This window comes from Macaca fascicularis, chromosome 7 (assembly GCF_037993035.2).
Source record: "Macaca fascicularis isolate 582-1 chromosome 7, T2T-MFA8v1.1".
Classification (NCBI taxonomy): Eukaryota; Metazoa; Chordata; class Mammalia; order Primates; family Cercopithecidae; genus Macaca; species Macaca fascicularis.
This window is the reverse complement of record NC_088381.1, coordinates 3,040,930-3,066,729: the sequence shown is the minus strand read 5'-3', so window position 1 is coordinate 3,066,729 and position 25,800 is coordinate 3,040,930. Positions and strand designations below refer to the sequence as shown.

Below are 25,800 nucleotides of genomic sequence, written 5' to 3'. Positions count from 1 at the left end.
ATTATTTTTAATACTATTTATTATTATACATTTATTATTACACGCAAAGTCTCTCTCTGCTGGCTCACCTCATGGGTGTGCAGAAGCAGCTGGGCTTGCAGCTGTTCAACCTTCCCCTCATGCTCCTTCGGCTCCTCCAATGCTTGAGTCAGAGATGTGTTTAGCTCCACAATGAGGGGCGTCTGCTTCTCTTGCAGATCACCTGCATTATCAAAGTTGGGGGCAGGGAGAGACTGACACACAGAGACATGTGGATAGGTTCTAAAACTACCTCTCTGGAAAAAGCAAAAGCCCTGGGTTATAGTGTTTGCCAATTGATGCGGTGTAAATACTCCCTTTGTGGCTGATTTCAAGCTCTCAATGTGATGTCATTGAAAGCAAAGTTAGGAAAAGATCCGTACAGTAGACTCTTGTGAGGATAGGAAGCGGCTGCAGTGCAGCACTGATGATGGATCCAGTCAGTTTTGATGAACTGCAGTGTGTGCTTGTGGGTTCTACATTGTCCTTGCTCTTCCCAATTTACAACCATCTTCCCTTCCTGACAGCCTTTTCTGCAAACTTCAAGTTGCAGATTTATATGCAAAGGTACCTACCTATCAGAGACTTTTTAAGCAGTTGCCATAGAATAATCCATTTACATCTACATTTTTTTTTTCCTCTAATGATTTCCTCTAATGATTTTACTTATGTGACTGAACCCTGCCCCCTGACAGATATGGGCAGTTTAATTGACATAATTTATGTGAAACACCCAGCAGTGCTAGGCACAGAGTAGCCACTACATAATGTCAACTTCCTTAATGAGCGATTGTCAACTATTTGAAATTAATAGTATGTCATTTCCTCTCCTGATATCATGGGACTCAGAGATAATTCATCATATTTATGGAATCATGTTCCTTTTCTTTCTTTCCTAAGCAGATGAATCATACAGACCAGCACTATTCAATAGAAACATAATGCAAGCCACATATGTCATTTAAACATTTCTAGTGCCACGTTAGAAAAAGCTAAAAAAAGGTAAAATTAATTATAATATATTCAATGTAATCCAATATATTAAAAATATTATTTCAACATGTAATCAGTGTAAAATAATATCCATTAGGTATTTTAAATTCTTTTTATACCAACTATTTAAAATGTATATTATTTTTAAATTGCAGCACATCTCAATTTTAAGTGATCATATTCAAGAGCCACACTGTGGCTAGTGGCCATCATATTGCAGAGCATTTGTGTAAATATAGACCCATGTCAAATGTAAAATAGTGTATAATAAAAAAATTATTTTTAATTGTGTATTTTTTTCTTTTGTTTTTAACTTTTATTTTAGGTTCGGAGGTACATGTGCAGGTTTCTTACATAGATAAACTCGTGTCACGGGGGTTTGTTGTACAGATTATTTCATCATCCAGGTACTAAGCCTAGCACCCAATAGTTATTTTTTTTGCTCCTCTTCCTCCTCCCATCCTCCAGTCTCAAGTAGGTCCCAGTGTCTGTTGTTACCTTCTTTCTGCCGATGTGTTCTCAACATTCAGCTCCCACCTAGAAGTGAGAACAGGCGGTATTTGGTTTTCTGTTCCTGTGTTAGTTTGCTGAAGATAATGGCCTCCAGCTCCATCCATGTTCCTGCCAAAGGTGTGACCTTGTTATTTTTATGGCTCCAGAATATTCCATGGTGTATGTGTACCACATTTTCTTTATCCAGTCTACCACTGATGGGCACTTGGGTGGATTCCCTGTGCTTTCTGTCAGCACGGGCTTCCAAAATCCCAGTGCCGTTCACTTCTAGGGATACTAGAGTTACTAGTAACCAGTAACGGGCTGTCTTGGTTTCAGGAGGGCTGCTTCTATGCACTCATAGCTCACTGGCGTGAGAAATTAGAGACACTAAGTTTTCTCATCACTCCAACTCTCTTGAGCTTTATTTAATGTTTTTAAGACAGGGTCTCGCTCCGTCACCCAGGTTGGAGTATAATGGCACAATGACAGCTCACTGCTTCAGCTTCCCAGGCTCAACCACCCTCCTGCCTCAGCCTCCTGAGTAGCTGGGACCATAGGTGTTTATCACCACGCCTGGCTAATTTTTAAATTTTTTTGGAGCTAAGGTCTCTCTCGCCCAGGCTGGTCTTGAACTCCTGGGCTCAAGAGCTCCTCCTATCTCAGCCTCTTAAAGTGCTAGGATTATGAGGCATGAGTGGCCAGCCCCCTCCATACTTCATGTGCAGCAATTCACGAGGCTTGTCAGGTCCTGCACGCCAGCAGGACAGAGCTGTGGACACCAAAGTCGTAGCACACTAGTGTGAGTTCCTATTAACCTCAATAGTGTTCTGAAGGTCGCTTAAAAACCAACAACAAACTACAACTTCCGATTCACATGCTACTTTGAGTTGAAAGTTTAATACACTAATTTTTGTCTGGTTTTACCATAATAAAATATGTCTATACATTTTTCTGATTAGTAGTCTAATTTGGAATGCAACTAGGAAGTATGCCAATAAACATGTCATATCGTGTCCAAAATCGGTTCCTTCCGGGGGGTTCTTGGTCTTGCTGACTTCAAGAATGAAGCCGCAGACCCTCATGGTGAGTGTTACAGCTCTTAAAGATGGTGTGTCCAAAGTTTGCCCCTTCAGCTGTTCAGATATGTCCAGAGTTTTTTCCTTCCTCCCGGTCTCGCTGACTTCAGGAGTAAAGCCACAGACCTCAGCAGTGAGTGTTACAGCTCTCCAAGGTGGCACGTACACAGCTGTTTATTCCTCCCCGGGGGTTCGTGGTCTTAGCTGACTTCAAGAATAAATCAGCAGACCTTTGCTGTGAGTGTTACAACTCATAAAGGTGGTGCAGACACAAAAAACAAGAAGCAGATTGCAAAGAGCAAAAGAACAAACCCTCCGCTCCCTGAGGGGACCTCAGTGGATTGCTGGGCAGGGGCAGGTGGCCAGCTTTTATTCCCTTATTTGGCTCCACCCACATCCTGCTGATTGGTCCATTTACAGAGCGCTGATTGGTCCATTTTACAGAGTGCTGATTGATCGGTTTTCACAGAGTGCTGATTGGTGCATTTACAAACCTTTAGCTACACACAGAGTGCTGATTGGTGTGTTTACAATACTTTAGCTAGACAGAAAAGTTCTCCAAGTCCCCACCAGACCCAGAAGCCCAGCCGGCTTCACCTCTCAATATCCATGCAGGCCTTCATCTCTGTCATCTCTTTCATTTTTGCTTATGTTGATGCAGAGATCCTACCTCCAACAATGACTACAGCAGCAAGACTGCCTCGTGGGGAGCTGTCTGCAGAGCTTGCCAACTGGCCAGAGGCTCCCTTGTGGTGGGCTCCAGGTTTCATGTCACAAACTTGGGTACAAAAAAGGAAACTGTCCCAGCCAAAGGAGAAGGATTTCTTGAGGCCAGGAGTTTGAGACCAGCTTGGGGAACATAGTGAGACACCATCTCTACAAAAATAATAATAATAATAATTAGCCAAGCTTGGTGGTACCTGTAGTCCCAGCTACTTGGGAGGCTGAGGCAGGAGGATGGCTTGAGCCCAGGAGTTTGAGGCTGCAGTGCACTATGATCACACCACTGCACTTCAGCCTGGGTGACAGAGATCCTTTCTCTAAAAAAACGAGAGAAGACCGGGCGTGGTGGCTCACGCCTGTAATCCCAGCACTTTGGGAGGCCGAAGCCGGCAGATCACGAGGTCAGGAGATCGAGACCATCCTGGCTAACATGGTGAAACCCCATCTCTACTAAAAACACAGAAAATTAGCTGGGTGTGGTGGTGGGCACCTGTAGTCCCAGCTACTCGGGAGGCTGAGGCTGAGGCAGGAAAATGGCGTGAATCCGGGAGGTGGAGCTTGCAGTGAGTGGAGATTGCGCCACTGCACTCCAGGTTGGGCGACAGACTCCCATCTAAAAAAGAAAAAAAAAAAAGACTATACAAAAAACGAATCTGTCCATTTCTGGGTTTTCTGGTGAATTCTGGATCTCCCCTCAGACTCCTTCCCTGGAGGATGGGTTTACTCAGGCAGGAGCTCCCAGTGGCTTGAGGGGCGGGGCTCTCTTCTATATGGTGTGTGCTTCAGGGGCTGGCACCTACCCTGAGAACTCCTCCACCTCACTTGGGTGTTCGCAGAGCCCTTCTGCAGGGCCTAGTCAGCCCCTGGTCTGCGCTGTGAGGCCTTCCGGGACCTTGGCCCTTAGCCTCAACCTTGCATTTCTCCAGGCAGTGCAGGAACACGCTTGCTGTCCTCCGGTGCCCTTTCAGAGGGCTGAGGAACTCCAGGACCTGCAGTGTGGCGCCGGTGAGGCAGAACTGTGGGATCCTGGTTCAGAAGGACCCATCCTCAGGGTTCCTATCAATACTCACATCTCTTGTTTTCTCGTAAGCCCTCTGCATCTTGCTTTCTAGTTTTAGCGACTATTTTCCTAAAACGTTTCTGTCTTCTGATTGCCTCTGGGTGTACTTGTTTATTTTAAGAATGTTTCATCTTTGTGCCCTGAACTAGCTGTAACCACTCCCTTAGGGACATAGTAGCTTCATCCAGCTGTTGATGCCATAGGAAGTGACCTCATGCTTACTGCCAAGCAATATGATGAAATGATGGGACAGGGTTTGCCAGTTAATCACTTCAAACTGCAATGTAAAGGTATGAAATTAGGAGATTAGTTCATGCTCAGAAAACAGGTGCTGCGCAAATAACTAAGGTTATGATGGCTTTCCAAGGTCTCCAAACTAGGGCACTCACAGTAGCGCACATATACATTTCTCCCATAAGATTTTCCAGTAAACCACGTCATCATCAAATGATTCATACTGATCAAATTTTGAAGAGCAGTTCCATAAAACATGGTAAGATCTACAATGAGTTGACTTTAACTTGGGAAAAGAAAAGCTATTGGAATGCTTCCACCTTGATTGAAATAAACTTGGACTTGCGGCCAGGCACGGTGGCTCACGCCTGTAATACCAGCACTTTGGGAGGCTGAGGCAGGGAGATCACCTGAGGTCAGGAGTTCAAGACCAACCTGTCCAACACGGTGAAACCCTGTCTCTACTAAAAATACGAAAATTAGCTGGGCGTGTTAGCAGATGTCTGTAATCCCAGCTACTCAGAAGACTGAGGCAGGAGAATTGCTTGAACCCAGGAGATGGAGGTTGCAATGAGCTGAGATCCAGCCTGGGGGCAAGAGCGAAACTCCATCTCAAAACAAACAAGCAAACAAACAGACAAAAAATCTTGGGTTTGCAATAAACGGTGGTTCACCCAGTGTTTCACATGAGCATGAGATTCACCTGAGGACATTTGTCCCCAGAAATTGATCAGAGGAACTCTAAATTCTCTGGGCATTTTGTACTCCCCTGAAACAGCAAGCCTTCTGGTAGTGACATTTAGGTTGTGGTGGGCCTAGGTATGGGAGCGGGTACACAGTTGCCTCCCTGGGGCTTATTTGGGCGTTTTTTGTTTGTTTGTTTGTTTGCTTTGTTTTGTTCTTTGGGGTGTTTTTTTGTTGTTGTTGTTGTTTTGCCATCACAGATCTTGAGCTCTAGAAACACTAGAACTCCTGAAGGTTGGCTCTGGTGCCATTTTGATAGCCCAAGTAAGGTAGAATTTGTTATCAGCCTAGACTAAGTAAAATGATTTTTGGCTTACATGAATTTATTTGATCCCACATCTGTTTGCAGAAGTGCTGTCCCTTTCTGTCCAGTATCCTCATGGCACTTCAGCCTACAGGCATGAGGAAGGAAAATGTGGGCTGCCATTTGGAGGAAGAACTGGAAACCAAACACTCCTTTTGGATCCATTTAGGATGTCTGTGGGTTTGAGCCAATTTCAGACTTGAAAAGCAGGGCGGTTTTTCAAAGACAGTTTGTAGAGGGACCCAGAGAGGAGCCTGGGAGCAGAACATGGTCCATTTGTTCCATTGGAAAATGACATTAGCGTGGTAAGACTTGCTAAGCTCCCTGCACCTCTGCACAGCCAGGGTGCTACTACCCAGGCTTCATGCATCAGGGCTTTGGTTTTGATGGAAGAGTGGGTTCCTGTGTTCTCTGGGTTCTTTGCTGTCCTTAGGATCCTACAGAAGCGTCACATATACTTGTGCTTCCTTTTTGAAAAGATGTGGTGGTTGGTGTCCCTCTCCTCCTCCTAGCTCTGGGCTGTAGTTCTCCTCCCACATCATCCTTGGCCTCTCATCAGGAGTTTGCATCCTTAGGCGACAAGAGAGGGACATTGCTGCAGGCTCAACTCTTCTTCCTCGTGTGGGTGCCCTGCCCTTGGATGTGCTGGGCTGAGCCACCTCTTACTGATGCTGGAGAAGGTTGCTATGGCCCAGTTGGCACCAGGACCCACCTGTTAAGTTGGGCTGCAGGATGATGTGCTGCCATGATTTCCTTTTGCCTTATTTTCTTCTGTCCTCCTTCAGTTTGCTGCACAGCAGCTTGTGTATCCATCAGCTACCCAGCTTCTTCCTGGGCCCCGGGCCTCAGGGAGCCGTGCTGCCTCATTGCTGGGAGAGTGTGCACACAGTGCTTTGGGCACCTGCTCTTTCATTTCCCAGTCTGCTCTTCACAAAGGCTGCCAGAGGGCCTGATCACATCCCCTTACCCCTCCCATCCCACACATGTCAGGCCTTTAGCCCCACACCTTGGGCACCCTGCCTTGCCTCACCTTAACCACTCTTTTTAAATTTTAAAATTTTTTTAATTTTGAGACAATCGCACCCTGTTTCCCAGACTGGAGTGCACTGGTGCAATCTCTGCTCACTGCCACCTCCACCTCCCGGGTTCAAGCGATTCTCCTGCCTCAGCCTCCTGAGTAGCTGGGATTACAAGTTTGTGCCACCACGCCTGGTTATTTATTTATTTATTTATTTATTTTGGTATCTTTAGAAAAGATGGGGTTTCACCATGTTGGCCAGGCTGATCCTGAACTCCTGATCTCGTGATCCAACCACCTCGGCCTCCCAAAGTGCTGAGATTACAGGTGTGAGCTACCGTACCCAGCCACCTTCACCACTTTTGTTCTGAGCCCCAATTTTGCTGGGCTCCTTCGCTGATTTGTGCTCCCTTCCTGGGCCCTTTTTGCTCCCTTTGCGCCCATATACCCCTTTCAGGTCACTAACTCTTATCGTGACCAACCAGGCCAGGCCCTCCGTGGCTCACTCTCCTGGAGAGGCTCATTGGAGCACCCACCACTGTGACAACATCACCTGTCGTGCTGTCTTCGCTGGTCTCAAGCCTCTTTGAGGGCAAGGACCACGTCATGTTTGCTCAGGCCTGAAACTTTCGTGCTTGGCTCTGAGTAGGCCCACAGTAATGCCAGTGTGTTCGATGGGAGAAGGAATGAGCTGTACCTTGCTATCCCAGCATACCCTACCCTACCCAACTCTAGTCCTAAATAGTGGCAGAGATGGATAGATCATAAGCAATTCTAAATCAGTTGTACCAGTGTGGTTGCACTACCTGCTTTTAGCAGCTGGAGAAGCACGCTGGAACTGTCCATGGAATGCTCCACTTTGCTAAGATAACCATCAAAAAGGGAAAGTGCAAAGCAGGTATCCATTCTATAAATCACTGGTTTGTCAACTCACTGTCCAGCCCTACAGTGATTGTTTGACAAAAGCAAAAAGATTCACAAAAGCCTGATCATGCTTTTTGGCATTATATTATCAGGGCCTTAAAAAATCCTCTTCTCTCATTAAAATATAATAGTTCCTATTAGGAGCATCTCAGACCCAGTAGATACCTAATGCTTGTTTATTGATGGTGGTGATGACAGCATCGTTAGTACAGAGGTAATTGATTTTCACAGTGACAAGCCGGAGGCTCGTTGATGAATGAGCAAATGAGGCCCTGCAAGACTCGGAAATGCCTTGTGAATGAAAGCAGTTATTTCAGTGCAGTTTTACTGTTAAGTGCTTTTATTGGATTCAGATTTTAAAAATGAGTAGTTCCTGGAGGGTATACACAACTGTGTGGAACAGCATGTGTGACTGACAACTCGCAGCACCCTTAGAGAAGCTCGGACTTCAGGAGCTCGAGCTTCTGCTGCTGACGCGGCCCTGCTCTCTGTTCTCTGAGGCATGATCAGGCTTTTGTGGATCTTTTTGTTTTTGTCAAACATTCACTGTAGGGCTGGACGGTGAGTTGACAAACCAGTGATTTATGGAATGGATACCTGCTTTGCTCTTTCCCTTTTTGATGGTTATCTTAGCAAAGCAGAGCATTCCAAGGACAGCTCCAGCCTGCTTCTCCAGCTGCTAAAAGCAGGTAGTGCAACTCAGATCCAGATTAACTGTCCATTTATTCAGTCACACTGCTTCCTGGGTGCTTTCTCTGAATGCAAGATTCAGTCCAAACCTCTGGGCACCCTGGTGGCTTGAGGTTCACTGTGCATATTTTTCACATGTGGAAACTAAGACTCAACTTGGGGAGGTTGCAGAACTTCCAAGGTCATGTCCAGTATTCTTATCTGCATGTGCCCAGGCCCACTCCACTCCTTGCAATATTTTGGTCATATCCTGGGGAGGCAAGGCCAGCAAACCTTTTGAAAATATATGGTTGAGAGAAAAAGCAGCCCAGGGCAGGGAAGGTGACTCTGCGATTGCCACACACACAAACAGCATCAGAAAATCCGAAACCAGTCACAAATAAAATGCAGTTGAGCAAATCTTTCTAGGATCTTAATTGTTTATGCAGTAATGGGTGGCATTTGTCTGCTATAATTTGTCAATTGAAAAAGCAAACAGTTTCAATTCAGTAGTGGAAAACTGCATGCAGGAACGAGTGACAGAATAATCGCTGGAGGAAAATGTTATTGGAAACCATTAAGCAAGAATTTATGAGAAAATGAAAGACAAGCTGTCCTCTCATCCCACGCTGTTGAACTTTCCCTGGAAACTGCAAGCTGCCAATGAGAAGCCAAGTTGAAATGCAAGGCCAGCCAATCAAACAGCTTATCACGTAAAAGGCAAGGTAGGTGAACCAAAGATACTATGGCTGAAAGGGAACAGGGAGGAAGGACTCAGGATGTCTGTGTGCTGAATCTAAACACCTGGCTACCCAGCAAAAATATACCTGCAAGCAGGTATATTTCCTCTAAATATTAGGTCAGAATACAAGTCAAATCCAATTATAAAACACCTCCCTTTTTTCCCCTTCTGCAAAACATATTTCACGATACAAGGCAATAACCCTAGCCGTTATCTGCCACATGATTTAAGAAATAGAGAGGCTTCTAGCGTTCCTCCTTCTCCTTCTCTTCCTCCCTGTCCTCCCTCTGTGCTGTACCTGCTTCCATCCATCTCTTTGTATAACTCCCCCTTCCTTTCTCTTTCCCTCCTTCCCTTCCTTCCTCCTGCTCTCCCTCCCTCTGTTCATTCATCTGTCCATCCATTTACCTACCCACTAGTGTACACTGAACGCATATTTTCATTGGCTGTGATGTTCCAGGGACAGTGCTAGGTTCTGGAGGTGCAGTCATTTCTAAGAGCATCATGGTCTCTGTTTCTCATGGAGTTCACAGTCTCAGGTGGGTACAGACACCTGACCAAACCATTACAGTCCTCCCTAATAAGTGCAGGAAGCACCTCCTCTGCAGAGATTTGCAGCGCTAATGTGAAGCTCCTAGCTAGTACTACTACTGCTGCGTCTGCTGCTCGTGGCTGTGCTTACATAATGCCTGCGAAGTGCCTCCCTGTTTTAAAGACTTCACGTATAGTAACTTACTTAATCCCGTAATTACCCTGTAAAGTTCATGCTGCTTTTATCCCTTTGCAGAGGAGGAAACTGAGCTGCAGAACGATCAAATGACCTGCCTGAGGTACCCTATCTGTTGGCACAGGCCTGAGCACATAGTGGACGCAGGAGCACCCACTTCCTTTTTCCTCCCCTCCGGCTCTTTGCTGTCAGGGGTTCTCTCTTGCCTTCTCTGGTTGTGCCTGTGCTGTGTGCCACACCTTTTCCCTCAATGAATTTCAGGTGTGCACACTCCCTGCAATAAAATACTGTTTACATCAAGGAGCTTGGGCTATGTTGAGAAGTAAATGAAATATCTCCACCGTTGTGGTTCCCCCTAACTCACTGTGTTTTCTTATTCTTGTAAAATCTTCCCTTGCAGGCAGTGGAAGGGGCCGCAGAAGTTCCTTGACTCACGAGGCAAGGCATTCAGAGGCCTCGTGACACCTCCCGGGATCTGCAGTCATTGGGCTGCACTTGCCAATAGCAACATCTGGCAAAAATAGCCAAGCAGCAGAGCGGCCTGGGCTCGGGAGCTGAGCAACCCCTGACTGGCCACATGGAGACTGTGCTGAGCTCTGCCCAAGCCCTGTGATCCTGGAAAACAGTAAAGTGAAGGAGCCATCTGCGTTCTGGGGAATGGCCCACTGCAAAAAATACCCTTCCTCATAGGACGTTGAGGACTCATGATGTCCCCTCATTGATGACGAGCCCAGACACAGCCCTTCCTAATTCCAATTCTTTGCGTCATAAGTGATCGACTGTTTTGTTCCCACTGGTCAATCAGAACAACATTCTTGCTAACCAGACTTCGGTTCAGCTCTTCTCCCTCCCCATGTCCCTGCCCGGTGTCCTATCCTCATCCTGAGCCAGCACACGCCCCTCCTTGGCAGCTCCTCCTGCAGCAGGCTGACCTCAGACTCCCCCTGATCCATTGTCCAAATATATCACCCTTTCACCCTAAGTCCTTATACCCTATTCTTTCTAGTTTTGTTCATTCCTCCCTGTGAAAGATGAACCCTCTTTTCCTAACCCCAGACCTGCTTGCAGACTGCTATGATGGCCAAGTGTCCCCGCTACTGCAAGAGTCCCTTCTCTCCCTTGCGATATCTTTTAAATAAAATCCCTCCTTACCAAGCCTGGATTTGTGTTTTATTTAACTAGAGAGATCCCAGCTGGAAGCTCCTGCATTAATAATGTGGGAACCTGTTCGTGAGAACTGAAGAGCTTGTCTCTAGTCAGAGCTGCTGTTGCTGGGGTCAGAGGAGTGGAAGTCCTGAGTACTGGTGGGTAGGATTTAAGAAAGAAGAGAAAGAGGGAGAAAGGGAGAGAGGGAGAGAGAGAAGAAAGAAGAGAGAAAAAGAGAAAGAAAAAGAAAAAAGAAAAAGAAAGAAAAGGAAAGAAAGAAGAGAAAAGGAAAATAAGGAAAGAAGAGAAAAGCAAAATAAAGAAGGAAAGAAGAGAAAAGGCAGATTCTGAGAAACTATGGCTTATATTCCAAATGAAGTTCTGAGATCTGTAATGTGGAGAGTTTCATAGAATCAATCCTTTCCTCCAACTTTATTGAGATGGTTTAATGAGAGTCCTTTCCTACTGGGACCCTGAGAAATGCATCCTATGACCGCAGTCACGAAGCCTGGAGGGATTCACAGCCCCACATTTCTTTCTTTTTCTTTTCTTTTTTCTTTCTTTTTTTTTTTTCAGGTGGAGCCTAGGTCTGTGGCCCAGGCTGAAGTGCAGTGGAGGGATCTCGGCTCACTGCAACCTCCACCTCCCAGGTTCAAGCAATTCTCCTGTCTTAGCCTCCCGAGTAGCTGGGACTACAGGCTTGTGCCACCACGCCCAGAGGTTTTTTGTGTTTTTTAGTAGAGACAGGGTTTTGCCATGTTCGACAGGCTGGTGTCGAACTCCTGACCTCGGGTGATCTGCCCGCCTCGGCCTCCCAAAGTGCTGGGATTACAGACGTGAACCACCACACCTAGCTGAAGCCCCACATTTCTCAGGGACAGAGGTCCCTCTCCACACCTGTACTTCCACTAGGCTCCCCACCTCCACTGAGTCCTCATCGCTCTCACCCACACAAGTTTCTCTGATACCTACCCCTGCCCCAGAGCTTCAGAGCAGGGCCCATGGTTCAGCTACAGAAACACTAGTATACTGCTGGGCACACAGGGAGGATGGGGGAAAAGTGCCTGGGAATTGTTCACTTTTCTAAATAACCAAATCAGCGTTCCTGATACAACTGTTGTTGTCTATAGATAATGCTGTGCATTCGCTCATTTAAAAAAAATTAATTCATTCACTTAACAGACATTTACTGGCCACCTCTATGTTCTAGGTGAGCATAGGGATGAGTTCACTCAGTTGAGAGGAGAGAGCTCCCATCCCATGGGACCCCCCATGGCCAGTGTGGACACAATGCTATGGGAGCCCAGAGGATAAAGGAATTAAATTTTCTTTGGAAAGTCCATACATTCATCAAAGAAGGGGTGACACTGGTGACACTTACATGAGCGGTGAACACTGGGCAGAGAGAGAGAGAGGGAGAGAGAGAACACTTCCCTAGAAGGAGGAAAGAATGATGGAGAAGAGTGGAGGTCGGCACCAGCTGGAGAGAAGAATGTCTCGGGCTCCAAGCGGCTGCAGGGAGGAAATCGGGGTGTGGTGGGGGTGCAAGGAATGAGATGGGTGATGGGGGCAGAGTGAGGCTGCAACCTTTGTCTTGGGTCTGAGGGGTCACCTAAGACTCTAAGAAGGAGCCCTGCTGCCTCCACTCTGGGTTTTAGGATCACAAGTCTGGCCACAGTATAGAGTAGGCTATCGGAGGCCACTTGGAGGCTGAGCAGATGGCCATGAAGCTGCCAGACTGGGCAGACTGGGTAGACTGGCCTCGATCTTCTGGAATGGACGTGGAGATCCAGGGCAGAGGGCAGTACGCAGGGGCAGAGCCCCATCCACCTCACCACAGCCCGCTCTCTGCCCAACCTTCACAGACCCCTCTCAAGGTGTTAGCTCGGGCTGCTGGGGCAAGAGTGGCTTCATTAACCAAGACAGAAGCCGAAAGGAAGTCCAGATGTGTGGGGGACGAGTATGAGCATGTCTTTGACGCACCAAACACGAGTTGCTTCCGAGACGCCAGGGCCAGGTGTTTACAGCGGCAGCAGATGAGGAATGAGTGCCGCCTCGAAGTCAGTGAGAGGAAATTGTGAGGGGGGTAAGATTTGGGCTTGATATTGAGGTGAGGAGAAGGTCGGGTTTAGAAACTTTTATTTACATTCAGTAAGAAGAAAATGGATGTGTTTACATTTCATGTTAGTATTTTTCCTCTGTTTCTTCTGCTTGGAGTACCAATGAATAAATGAGTGCCCTGAAGAAAGGGGATAAAGTCAGTAGGAATTTATGAGTTAAACAGTCAGCACCAAAACAACAGTGGTGGACTAAATGGAAGTGCTGGATGATAGGCTATGGAAAGATAAAAACTTAACTGCTCTAGCCTCTCTGTAAATGTGCTTTCTGAGGTCTAGAATTTGGAATAAAAACCTTCATTCATTATCCATTATTGATGGAGAAAAGGGATGGAGATTTATGAGAAGTACCAGGAAGATATTAATGTACAATGAAGAAGCTGGTATTTATAATATACTCCAGTTATTATACATCCAGAAGCTGCCATTACAGTGTATTTCATTACCCTCTTAATTGTGATACTTCCTTTACCTTCTCAAGTACCCGTGAACTTTCTCATATATAATACATTTAATTAAGTTAATAGCTATACCTTCTACGTCATTTAAAAAATGATAGCTCAGGTGAAGTAAAATAGAGGAAAAGAAACGCATTGCCTGACTTGCTCAAATATGCAGGGCAGCTTAACGAGTGGTGAGTGACAGCACAGGAATCTTGATCACCAACACTGCTTCCCGAGCTCCCGGCTGTGGGAAGTGTTATGCACAGTGTATGTAAACCAATCTGAAGGTGGAAGGCTTTCTCTACCTCTACTTCAAATGAGACTACAACCTTCAATACTTATTTGTTGTCCCAAATTTTCGTTCTGATGTGAATGAAACTTAAAAACTAATTGGTATGATTAAAATTGATGTGTATTGTAAACAAGATAAGGATAATTTATCTACAAAGACTTATGTGATCTCAAATAATCCTTCCTGTTCCCTAACTTTCTATTCTTAAGCGCCTCTGGTGTTTTGTGAGAAAATAACCTGTAAGTATAAGCCATTAATGTGTCTTTGATTACAAACAATTTATTGCACACCTACCATCATGATACAATCATCGAAAAGCATTAGAATCATGAAAGTGTGTTTATCAGAGGCATAGTCTTGGCGTTAGCAGGTCTCAGCCTCCCGAGTAGCTGGGACTACAGGCGCGCCCCACTACGTCCGGCTAATTTTTTTTGTATTTTAATAGAGACACGAATTCACCATGTTGGCCAGGATGGTCTTGATCTCCTGATCTCGTGATCCGCCTGCCTTGGCGTCCCAAAGTGCTGGGGTTACAGGTGTGAGTCACTGCACCTGGCCCACTGTTTTCTTATTTTAAGAAATTGCCACAGCCATCTCAACCTTCAGCAACCACCACCGAGATCAGTCAGCAACCATCAACATCAAGGCAAGACCCTCCACCAGCAAAAAAATTATGGCTCACTGAAGGCTCGGGTGATTATTAGCATTTTTTAGTAGTAAAGTGTTTTCTTGTTAAGATATGTGTATTGTTTATATTACACATAATTTTATTTTACACTGATATGGTTTGGCTGTGTCTCCACCAAAATCTCATCTTGAATTGTAATTCCCCTTAATCCCCATGTATCACGGGAGGGACCTGGCGGGAGGTAATTGAATCATGGGGGTGGTTCTCATGATAGTGAGCAAGTTCTCATGAGATCTGAAGATTTTGTAAGCACCTGGCATGTCCCCTGCTGGCACTCATTCTCTCTCCTGCCACCCTGTGAAGAGATGCCTTCTGCCATGATTGTAAGTTTCCTGAGGTCTCCCCAGCCATGCAGAACTGTGAGTCAATTAAACCTCTTTTCTTTATAAATTATCCAATGTCGGGTATTTCTTCACAGCAGCTTGAGAACGGACTAATACACACATAATAATACATAGTAGATTGTGTAGTGTAAACATTACTTTTATATGCACTCAAAAATTTAAAAATGTGTGCGACTGGCTTTATTGGGAATATTTGTTTACTGTGGTGCTGGAACTGAATCTGCAGTGTCTCTATGGTGTGCCTGTAGTCATCATGCTAGCTATGCATCTTGGTACAATCTAACACAAGGGTGGCAGGTGGTAAGGCAGGAGAACAGCATATTTTCAGATGCATTACTTAATGTGATACTCATAAGAAGCCCGGGAGTGACCTGTGTCTCCCTAGAGCAGATGGGGAATGGAGCAGCGTATCGCCTATGCTCTCTGTCACCTTTAGCCTGGTGTTGTTGCTTAATGAACGCCTGGTTGGTGGTTCACCTTTACTCAACCACAGTGTTTTTCCAAGAGAAACAAGCATGAAAACATCACAGAGAGTTAATTGAGAGACAACAGTACTTTTAATCTATTACATTGATATTGTAATTCAAATGATAAAAATGTACTTCCCCTTGTTTCCAATGTAAGTAGTTTTAAATATTGTATAAATCAAAACAAAAACAAAAACAAAAAAACAAATAAACAAAAAAAACTTTCATGGCTAAGATTCCAGAATGTTTGTGCATGCTTTGTGACATTTCTTTTGCTTCTCTCTGTGCTGTCCACTGGCCTCAAAATCGGTTGGTCGTTCTTTATTTCTCATATGTCTCAGGCTGTCTTTGGGTGCTCTTTGTTTCTGCATCAGAGCACACAGCGGATGAGGGTAGGTGCTCCCGCTCCCCTCTGTTGGTGCAGTAGTTGTAATCACCCAACCTCCATGTGTTGGAGCCTGAACACACAGATCCCTTCATCACCTTCTAAACAATCAGACTTCACATACAGGGAGTGCTCAAGGTCACTGGGTGCGTCCAACCGCTGAGTCTTATCAGCTCAGACCTGCATATGCTCATTTTACATTTTATTGTAATTGTGCAGTATAATGCAATAGTACATAAGCCCTCAAAAAACACATGTGAAGAGAGAGTTGTTTCTGTGAAAAATTAGTTGAATCCTTTTGAAAAATGGGTCAGACTGCTAATTGAATGGGCAAAGTTAGCATCAAGGGCAGGGGAAACTTACAAAAATCTGGAAAGAGTCTACTCTCCAATGGCTCTGCAAATGTCTGTAAATCTTTTACTCCACTTAAATGGTCCCCGACTGATCACTAGAGTTGAAAAACTATGGGCATGTTTAATGCGAGCAAAGAAAGATCTTGTTCTACTGCACAAGATTTGTGAATAATGTGTATTTATATATTTAGACTGAACATTCTTTCAGAATATCTTTTAATACTTTCAGTAACGTTTTACTTGATTAATTTTTAACATTAATCAACTACTTACTGCTCCCAGTGGAGACTGTTCAGGCGGCATTGGTGGTCGTGCAGTCAGGCATCGTATGTCAGGTGCAGCAGATGCCTCTGAACTCCTTTGCTTTTCCTGGAGATCAGAGGGCCATTCGCGAGCCCTGGAAGAATGCCGCTGTAGTATCAGTCTTTTCTCAAAATCTACACTTGTCCCCATTTTCTTCAATAATAAGCAGATCCCTCCTATAAAGCCCTGCAAGGATTATTCTGAAACAGCCCTCCCTTCATCTGTTGTTTCTGTTTGTCTTTTTTACGCCTTCTCTGCTATTAATGTTTGTGGCGATGTTTGCTATTCTTTATTGTTTAAGGCCTTCCGCAACTCCTACTCCTTCCAAATCCACCCCCAGAGATCCATCTCCATAATTTTCTGTGTGTGGCATCAAGCCAATTTCCCCAATGTTAAATTGGGACATGGCAACGCAAATAGCTTAACTTCAAGGAAGATCTGAACAACAAAAACCAGAGAGGCATTAAAGCAAAATGAAATAAAATAAATCCTCATTTCAAACAAGAGGGGCTAATGTAGCTTGTGCAAGAAATGTTGAACTATAGATTATGGTTTGACTTTGAATAACATTTGAAAAAAATGCTGGCTTCTAAATGAAGTCTGAGAAATTTTTAAAACAGGACCAGAGACACCAGCCTTACCACTTGCCAAGAAGGCTCTGGGGTGATGGGAGGTATGTTGCAATTTGCCTCCTGGTCTGAGTATGACATGAAAAGTCAGCTCCCTTGGAAGGGGATTTGCCACAGGGAATCTTCACATATGGCACATATCTTCCAGACTGGAGGAGGGTTCTGGTTTTCTGAATTTGGGGACAGAAATACTTTTCTTATAGAACAATGTAAAATTGACTATGAGCTTGCCTGGAGGAGAAATATTTATGGAAACTTTCTGCTTATTTATGGGTAGAAAAAAAATCATCTGATTTGCTTCTGAGACCTGTTAACTTTCCTGGCCTGGGATGTATGGCTGAGGCAGCTTCATATTCCCCTCAAACAGTGTGTGTCCTTCCCCACGAGGCTCTGCAGGCTTACGAGGGGTGAGGCTGGGGTTTCCAGAAGTGGTGTGTTGGTTACTCCTCCTATCCATCTCAGGTTCCAAGTGGTAGGTTTTACCAACACCGCCTCTTATAGAGGGATAGACAGGCACTGAGAAGGCATGCATCTTGGGGATGTGGTAGAAACAGAACTAAAGGGGCTTTATGCAGCCCCCCATCTTATTGTATGTATTCATCCTACCCCACGAGAAGCTATGTAATCAGTATGTTCCTGATTGACATTTGGAAAGAGTGAGCTTTATATGACGACTTTGCATTGTGCATGTGGATCACTGCATCTGAAGAGAAACGTGCTACTGTATGTCTGGAATTGCAGTTACAAGAATGAAATAAGATAGGATGACAGTCTTGGGATGACTAAACAAAGGACTGACTTTACATATGCCATGCCCAGTGATCTTATATTGTAACCATTGCAGATACTAAACTATGGTGACCAATTCAATTCAACACAATTCAACAGCACTAGTAGGTAAAAACAATATATGAATTATTATAAGAGATGCAATGTCGGGGTAAGTGAAATTCCTTCTCTTTTTTTCTTGCATCTCACAAGGTCTTGAGCTACACCTGGATGATTAGTTTGCATGATCGCAGATTTATTTATTTGTAAGTATATTTGTTCAGAGGGCAGGTGATTTTGTGTTGTGTCTCTGGACACTGGATGTATTTACTAGAAGAACATGTGACAGAATAAACAAGTATCTCACCACACTGGGCAGTTTGAACAACTAGAATTAGAATTCTAGAACTTCAAGCAAACTTTCGGATTGTCCAAACTCAATCTCTTACAAATCTATGATTTTCTTGGATCCTCCATTTCTAGGATAGATTCAATTGTCCAGTTCTTCCATCCATACTTTCATAAACACCCACACATACAGAAATGAATTATGTGACTTTCTCTCCTCCCATGTTTACCACTTCCTCTTTATTCTTATTGAAATTAGATGAAGGTTGTGAGAAAGTCTGTTCTTCTATCACAGATTTTACTGTGTTGTCTTAGAAAGTAACACTCAAGAAGGAAATATTTATCAGTTATAAATCTGTACCTTCATCGTGAAGCAGACTTAGACATATACACAATGGAATCTTTTCCGCAGCTCAGAAACACCCTCTATACAAATTCAGCTTCAATTGTATCATCATATTTCATTGAGTTTTCAATAAACAAATGGAATTGGATGTGAACGACAGTCAGGTGCAAGTTAATTTCATTCATTCACCCTCTGATTTAGACTATGGTATCTGTCTATTGACAGACATATTAATATAAATTCTAGTTTTTCACTTTCTTTCTTTCTTTTCTTTTTAGAGATAGAGTATTGCTCTGTTGCCCAGGCTGCAGTGCAATGGTACAATCACAGCTCACTGAAGCCTCTGACTCCTGGGTTCAAGTGATCCTCCCACCTCAGCCTCCAGAGTAGGTGGGGCTACAGGTGGGCACCACCACGCCCAGCTAGTTTTTAATTTTCTTAACCTTAAAAATAGAACTGAAGATTGGTATATATAAGCTACAAGTAAGTCCTGTACCAAAACAGCATTCTACTGACTTTATAAATTTGTCAGAGATTTGGGAGATACAATGACTGAAAGAATCTGCTTTGCTACATAGGAGGGACTATAATCAAAAATAAGATATTGTGTCCTGGATTTGTTTTAATATTACAGGGGTAAATGAAATGTCAAGAATTTTTGTGAGACATATAATCTCTTGTTTTATGTAACCGCATGTTAGCATTTGCTAATGAATATGGAAAATAAAAAATATATGTACAGAAAATTATTATAACAATGTTAAATGAAAACGTCAATGAGGCTGGGTATGGTGGCTCCAGCCTGTAATCCTGGCACTTTGGGAGGTCAAGGTCAATGGATTGCTTGAGCCCAGGAGTTCAAGACGAGCCTGGACAACATGGCAAAAACCCCTCTCTATAAAAAACACAAAGATCAACCAGGCGTGGTGGCGTGCATCTGCAGTCCCAGCTACGTGGGAGGCTGAGGTGGAAGGATTGCTTGGGCCTAGAGGTTGAGGCTGCAGTGAGCCATGATTATGCCACTGCATTCCAGTCTGGGCAACGGAGGGAGGATCTGTCTCAAAAACAAAAACAAACAAAAAAAACAAACAAAAGACCAACAACAAAAAAACTTCAGTGAATGTTTATCTATAAAGTGCAGGTGAAGGTATATTTAATGAACTGGATAATCAAAAACCAAGATTTTATAATCTTAAGCTTTCTTTACACAGCCTTTTTTAAGGTGAAATTATTCATTTTGTCAGGATTTTGTCACTTTTTTTTTCCATGACTGGACCATGAGATGTCTTGTGGCCATCTTCTGCCTTCTTGCTAGATTATTAGGGCCTTGTGGACAGAAACGAGGATACTTTTAAGCATACTTTGTTTTTTCTGGTGATAGTAATAAAACATAACAGCACCAACATTTTTGTTTCTTGGTATCAGTCTCCCTGATTAAACCTCTTAGAATTGATGCATTCTCGTGAATGCTTAACAAATATCACTTAAAAACTGATTATTATAGTTAAATCATATCAGATCCTTGGTTTTTCATCTGCAGTGAAAAAAGAGGAGTGCATAGGTTGCAAGATGCAGAATTCCATTAAAGTAGCTTATAAGAAAAAAATTAGAGTTACAGGGTCTCTGATGTAGCCCAAGTTTTGTGGATCCATCGAGTTTCAGGCAAGAATTGCCCCTTAGGAGTGATCTGTAGTCAGTCGTTTCTCATCCCTGGTCCTCTCTGTTTCTCTTTGCTCAGCTGCTTTGTTTTTGTTTCTTCACAGCCTTTCTCTTTAGACTCCAGTACACAGCCAAGCTCACAGGGGAACCTCTCCCCCTGCAGCCAACCACACTGAACCTGGAGTCCACATGTGAAGGAGAACAGGGCCTCGGGCTGAGCATCTCTTATAGGACAGGTCTGGTGTTGATAAAAATCCTTCAGCTTTTGTTTGTCTGGGAAAGTTTTTATTTCCCCTTCACGTTTTAAGGGTATTTTCACTGTATATACTATTCTAGGGTAAAAGATGTTTTCCTTCAGCACTTTAAATATGTTAGGCCACTCTCCTCGTGCCTGTAAGGTTTCCACTGAAAAGTCTGCTGCCAGGCGTATTGAAGCTCCATTTTATGTTATTTGTTTCTTTTCTTTTGCTGCTTTTAGGATCCTTTCTTTATCCTTGGCCTTTGGGAGTTTGATTATTAAATGCCTTTAGGTGGTCTTCTTTGGGTTAAATCTGCTTGGTGTTCTATAACCTTGTATTTGAATATTGATATCTTTCTCTAGGTTTGAGAAGTTCTCTGTTATTGTCCCTTTGAATAAAGTTTCTATCTCTGTCTCCTCTTTAAGGCCAATAACTCAGATTTGCCCTTTTGAGGCTATTTTCTAGATCCTGCAGGCATGCTTCATTATTTTTTATTCTTTTTTCTTTTGTCTCCTCTGACTGTGTATTTTCAACTAGCTTGTTGTCAAGCTCGTTAATTCTTTCTTCTGCGTGATCAATTCTGCTGTTAAAGGACTGTTGCATTCTTCGGTATGCCAATTGCATTTTTCAGGTCCCGAATTTCTGTGCAATCCTTTCTAATTATTTCAATCTCTTTGTGAAGTTTATCTCATGGAATTCTGAATTCCTTCTCTGTTTTATCTTGAATTTCTTTGAGTTCCCTCAAAACAGCTATTTTGAATTCTCTGTTTGAAAGGCCACATATCTCCATTTCTCCAGAACTGATCCCTGGTGCCTTATTTCATTTAATTTTTTTTTCAGATTGTTCATTACTAAAATATAACTCTTGTATGCTACAATATTGCTGAATTTGTTTATTGGCTTTAATAGTTTTTTGTGGATTCTGTAGAATTTCCTGTGTATGTGATTATGTCGTCTATGAATAGCCACAGTTGCATTTCTTCCTTTTCAATTTGAATATCTTTTATTTATTTTTCTTGCGTAATTGTTTTGGCTAGAACTTCCAGTGCACTGCTGAGTACAAGTAACAGAAGTGGACATCCTTATTTGGTCCCTGACCTAAGCGGGCAAGTTTTCAGACTTTCGTCCTTAAGTAATGAATGTGGGTTTTTAAATAAATGTCTTTTATCAGGTTGAGGAAGTTCCCTTCCGCCTGATTGTTCAAGTTTTTTTATAACAAAAGGCTACAGAATTTTATGAAACACTTTTTTTTCCATCTATTGAGATAATTATATGATTATTTGCCTTTGTTCTGTTAATATGACATATTAGCAATCTATGCCTAGTGTTCCATTATTGGCATGCTAAGCATTTGGAGTTATTTATATCCTAGTGCTAAAATCATCACCAAAATCTGATTGCAAAATTTCAAAAAATTGCAACCTCAGGCATAAACGGGTTAATTTTTACATGAGCCACTCTTGAACTCCTACAATAAATCCTACTTGGTCACAAAGCATAATCTATTTAATATAGTGTTGGGTTCAGTTTGCTACTATTTTGTCGACTTTTGCGTCTATATTCACAAGGTGTTTTGATTTATAGTTTTCTTGTGATATTTTTGTGCGGCTATGGTATCAGGACTAATGTTGGCCTCATCAAATGCCTTAGAAAGTATTTCCTCCTTTATTTTTTGAAAGTTTTTGAAAATTATTGATGTTAATTCTTCTTTAAATGTTGGGTAGAATTCACTTGTGAAGTCACCTGGTCCTGGGTTTTTCTTTGTTGGGAGGTTTTTTATTATTGATTTGATATTTTTACTTGTTGTAGGTACTTTCAGATTATCTAATTCTTCTTGAGTTGCTTTTGGTAGTTTTTGTGCTCCTAGGAATTTTCCCACTTCAGATAGGTTATACAATTTGTGGTAAAAGTGTTCATTACTCTCTTATAATCCTTTTTATTTCTGTAAGGCCAGACCCAGACACAATGTACTTTTTCTCACTCCTAATTTTAGTAATTTCAGTCTTCTTTCTCTCTCTCTCTCTTTTTTTCTTTTATTTAACATAGCTAAAGGTTGGCCAATTTTGTTGATCTTTCAAATAACCAGGTTTTGGTTTTCTTGATTTTAGCAATTATTTTTCTATTTTCTATTTAAGTTTTCTCTGCTGTAATAATCATTTTTTCTTTCTCTTCTGCTGGCTTTAAGTTTAGTATGCTTCTTTATTTCCTCAAGGTATAAATTTAGGTCATTGATTTGAGGTCTTTCTCTTTTTTTAATGGAAGCATTTGCAACTCTAAATTTCCCTCCTAGCACTGCTTTTGCTGCATCCCCAACGTTTCGATCAATCCACATTAGATGTTTTTGACAGTGAGCTGTTGCCGTTCATCATGCTTTTGTATCTAGGACTTTTGTGTAAACCACTCTTGTGGCTCTCTGAGTAAGTCACAGAAAATCAGGAAGAGTGGTTCTTGGAAGATTCATATAATTCTAGAGTTCTTACTATATTCTACATTGTGCTAGATATAAAAAGAAGTTAAAAAAGAATTATGTTTCCAAATTCTACCTAATAGAAGAAATAAGCTTAATATAACAGTATACTAGGAAACATTGATGGACTCAGGAATATATACAGCCTTCCAACCTAAAAACAAATTCAAATATGTCATTCCCAAGCCTAAAACCTTTTAATGGCTCTTTCCTGTTTTCCAAATAAGGCCCAAGTTCTTGTTCGAGATGAGCAAGAATCTTTAGTACATGGTTCCTGTCCCTAGCTTCCTCCTTCCTTCTTGTTATTTTCTTGCAATGCCTGCTGCATTGTCTGTGGAGCCTCTGACATCCCCAGCCTCTGGATCCCTACCCATGCAGTTCCCTTGCCTGGAATGCCCTTGTCCTCTTTCTTAGCTTAGTAAATATTTCTTGTCTTTAAAGACTCATTTCAGGGATGATTTTCTCCAGGAAACTCCAGATATTTTTACATACAGCTTATACATTTGTCTGCATTGTGAAAGTCTTTTTTACTAAATTATACTGGAATTATCTTGTTCTCATTTTGCTTTTTTCCCACTATACTAAAATCTCTTGAATCTGAACCTCAATTTGTTCATCTTTTTTTTTCCACAGTGCCTCATAAAAGGCTTGGCATGTAGTAAATGCCCAATAAGTATATGTCGAATTAAATGAAATGTGGGCATATATTTAATTGCTGAGTGGTGCAGTCCCTCAGGGAAATGAAGATTAAGAAAGAAATTAAAAGGTTGCCAAGAGCTAAAGTGTTAAGAGTCACCAAGGAAACAGGACTTGGATTGTTTTAGGATAGTAAGATTTGAATGGGAGAAAAAAGAAGGATCAGCTCAGGCCAGGGGCTTACAATTAGAAGGTGACGCAAAATGAAAATAGACTTGGATGAGCTTGGAAATAATGAGGCTGGCAGGATCGGAAGGTGAAGGGGCTTAGGGGAACATTGAGAATGGCCTGTGGACACAGGATGGGCTGGCTTGGATACCACATTCAGACACATTACTGCCTGTGCTGCTTCCCACTCAGTCTCTCCCTGCTTGGCAAGTAGTGTGGACTCTTCTAGAAGGCTATCTGTACCCTGCAGAAGCCTACTTTTTCTCACTGCCAGCTCCAGGAAGGCTTTGCTCTCAGCACACGTTGGAGTTGGCTCTTGGGGGTGGGTAGCAAGCATTGAGTGCCCCAGAAGAAGCCTGGGCAGGGCCAGCGAGCCCCACAACTCCAGAGAGGCAAAAAGGCCAGCTTGAAGCTGAGTATTGCTTATTATGCATACCTGGATTTCCCTTGAAGCTGCAGTTGTTTTGCTTGCCTGCTATTTTATAGGATACTAATTGCATCCTAGGGCTACGAACTTCTAATGAGCCAGTACCTAGGAGACTAAACCTGGACTTGCTGCTTCTTAGAGAGTTTATTTTTTAAGCAGAGAATTTTAATATACAGATGTAGAATAATAATTTTTCATTTAACATGTGATATTCCTTTGTGGATTAACCTATCATTAGGCCTGATTATTCCACTGCATTATGAGCTTTGTTAAAAGGAGGAAGAAAACAGCTTGTCTTCTTGAAGGTACCAAAAAAATGAAATAAAATAAACTAACTGAATATAAGTGATGCTATATATAAAAGCTGCTATGGGTTACCATGGCAACCAAAGTTCTAAAAATGACAGAAAGAAAAGAACATCAGGTGGTTGTGACAAATGACACTCGAAGTGACAGTTTTCTTGTCGTTCTTGCTTTTAATTAATGCAGCTCTGTAAGGAACGTTATTATTGAATAATAGATTAATGTGGTAAATCAGGAGGCTGGCTTGCAGATTTGTTTTTCCCACACTGGGATAACTGATCAGAGAATGCAGAGAGCGATGGGAGAGTGAAACTCACCGGGAGAGGAGATGACGGATGGCGGCTATCCAGAACCACATGACGAATGTCGGTGCCATACGCTTTCGGGGAGCATAGAAACAGCTGTCTCCAGCAGCCGTGATCAAAGCAAGGCCAAAAAATACAGCAGTCACCACCAAGGAAGGCAGTCGTGTAACATCAAAAATACCACTGGCTTCAAAAATCTTAATACATCGTTTTTATTGCTGGTGGGTTTTGTTAAGTGTTTTCATGACTTCTATGTAGGATGAATATATATATTTTTTTCCTTCGGCAACCTATTTCTTTCAGCAGGAGATTCTCTGGTTATTGTCAGTTCTTAACGCCGCATGTCAAGAGGCCCGGTAGCCCCGCACCCAGGTACCTACAGATAAAAACGCGCAGGCAGTGTCTAGAGGAGGCAACAGACAATTACTTTTGATACGTATGGAAAAGAAGAGACACAGACTCTTCCTACAGTTGTGGAAATCGAGGACAACGTAAGGAGACAACATGTCCCCCACACAGGAAGCTGAAAGAAAGACCCAGGCCTTCACCCTCCCCAGGCCCTGCATTCACACCATCCACTCCAGGCCTGGCTTCTCTGGGCTTCCATGTGCCGGCTATGTGTGCTTCAATCCCCCACCTCCGGGATGGGTTAGGTGTGCTCCTGTGTGATTCCATCGCCCCACGCTGCTGTCTTTGTACACACTCGCCATGTCCTATGTTAATGGTTAATAGCTCATCTCGCCTTTTAGACTGTGAGCTCCCGGAGGCAAAGAAAACACCTTTTCTCTTAACTCATTTCTTGGCACATGAAAGGGGCTCAGTACATTTTTGTAAATGAAGGAATGAATAAATGAAGCAAAATCTGCTGTTGAAGTGACTTTAGCTGAGTTTCACTGAATTATAGATATGTTAGTTAATTCATCCATCACTCATCAACAGTTTAGGGACTGGCCTTGTGTCAATCACTGGGTAGGTGTGGGTAACACAAAGGCAGTAAGATCTAGAACCTGCTTCCAAAGTTTTGACATCTAGAGGTCAGCATGAGCAATCAGTACCACAAGACATCAGGGGAAACACGCTATAACAAAGGTATATGTGTGGTAGAATATGGGAAGATAGAGGACTCTCAGAATTGGGGGCTTCAGGACAATTTTCCAGCAGAAAATAAAATGTGAATGGG

At 43.0% G+C, this 25,800-nt stretch overlaps 1 long non-coding RNA gene across 1 annotated transcript in view; it reads left to right on the top strand.

Annotated features, from left to right (window-relative positions):
• The window catches only part of LOC135971736 (uncharacterized), a 157,239-nt gene extending 146,357 nt beyond the window's left edge, over positions 1-10,882 (top strand). Inside the window, exons 3-4 of the long non-coding RNA XR_010587960.2 lie at positions 8,789-8,983; positions 10,128-10,882. This is a non-coding gene — a long non-coding RNA (uncharacterized lncRNA). The remainder of the gene's footprint in view (positions 1-8,788; positions 8,984-10,127) is intronic.
• Positions 10,883-25,800: the final 14,918 nt, after the last annotated feature.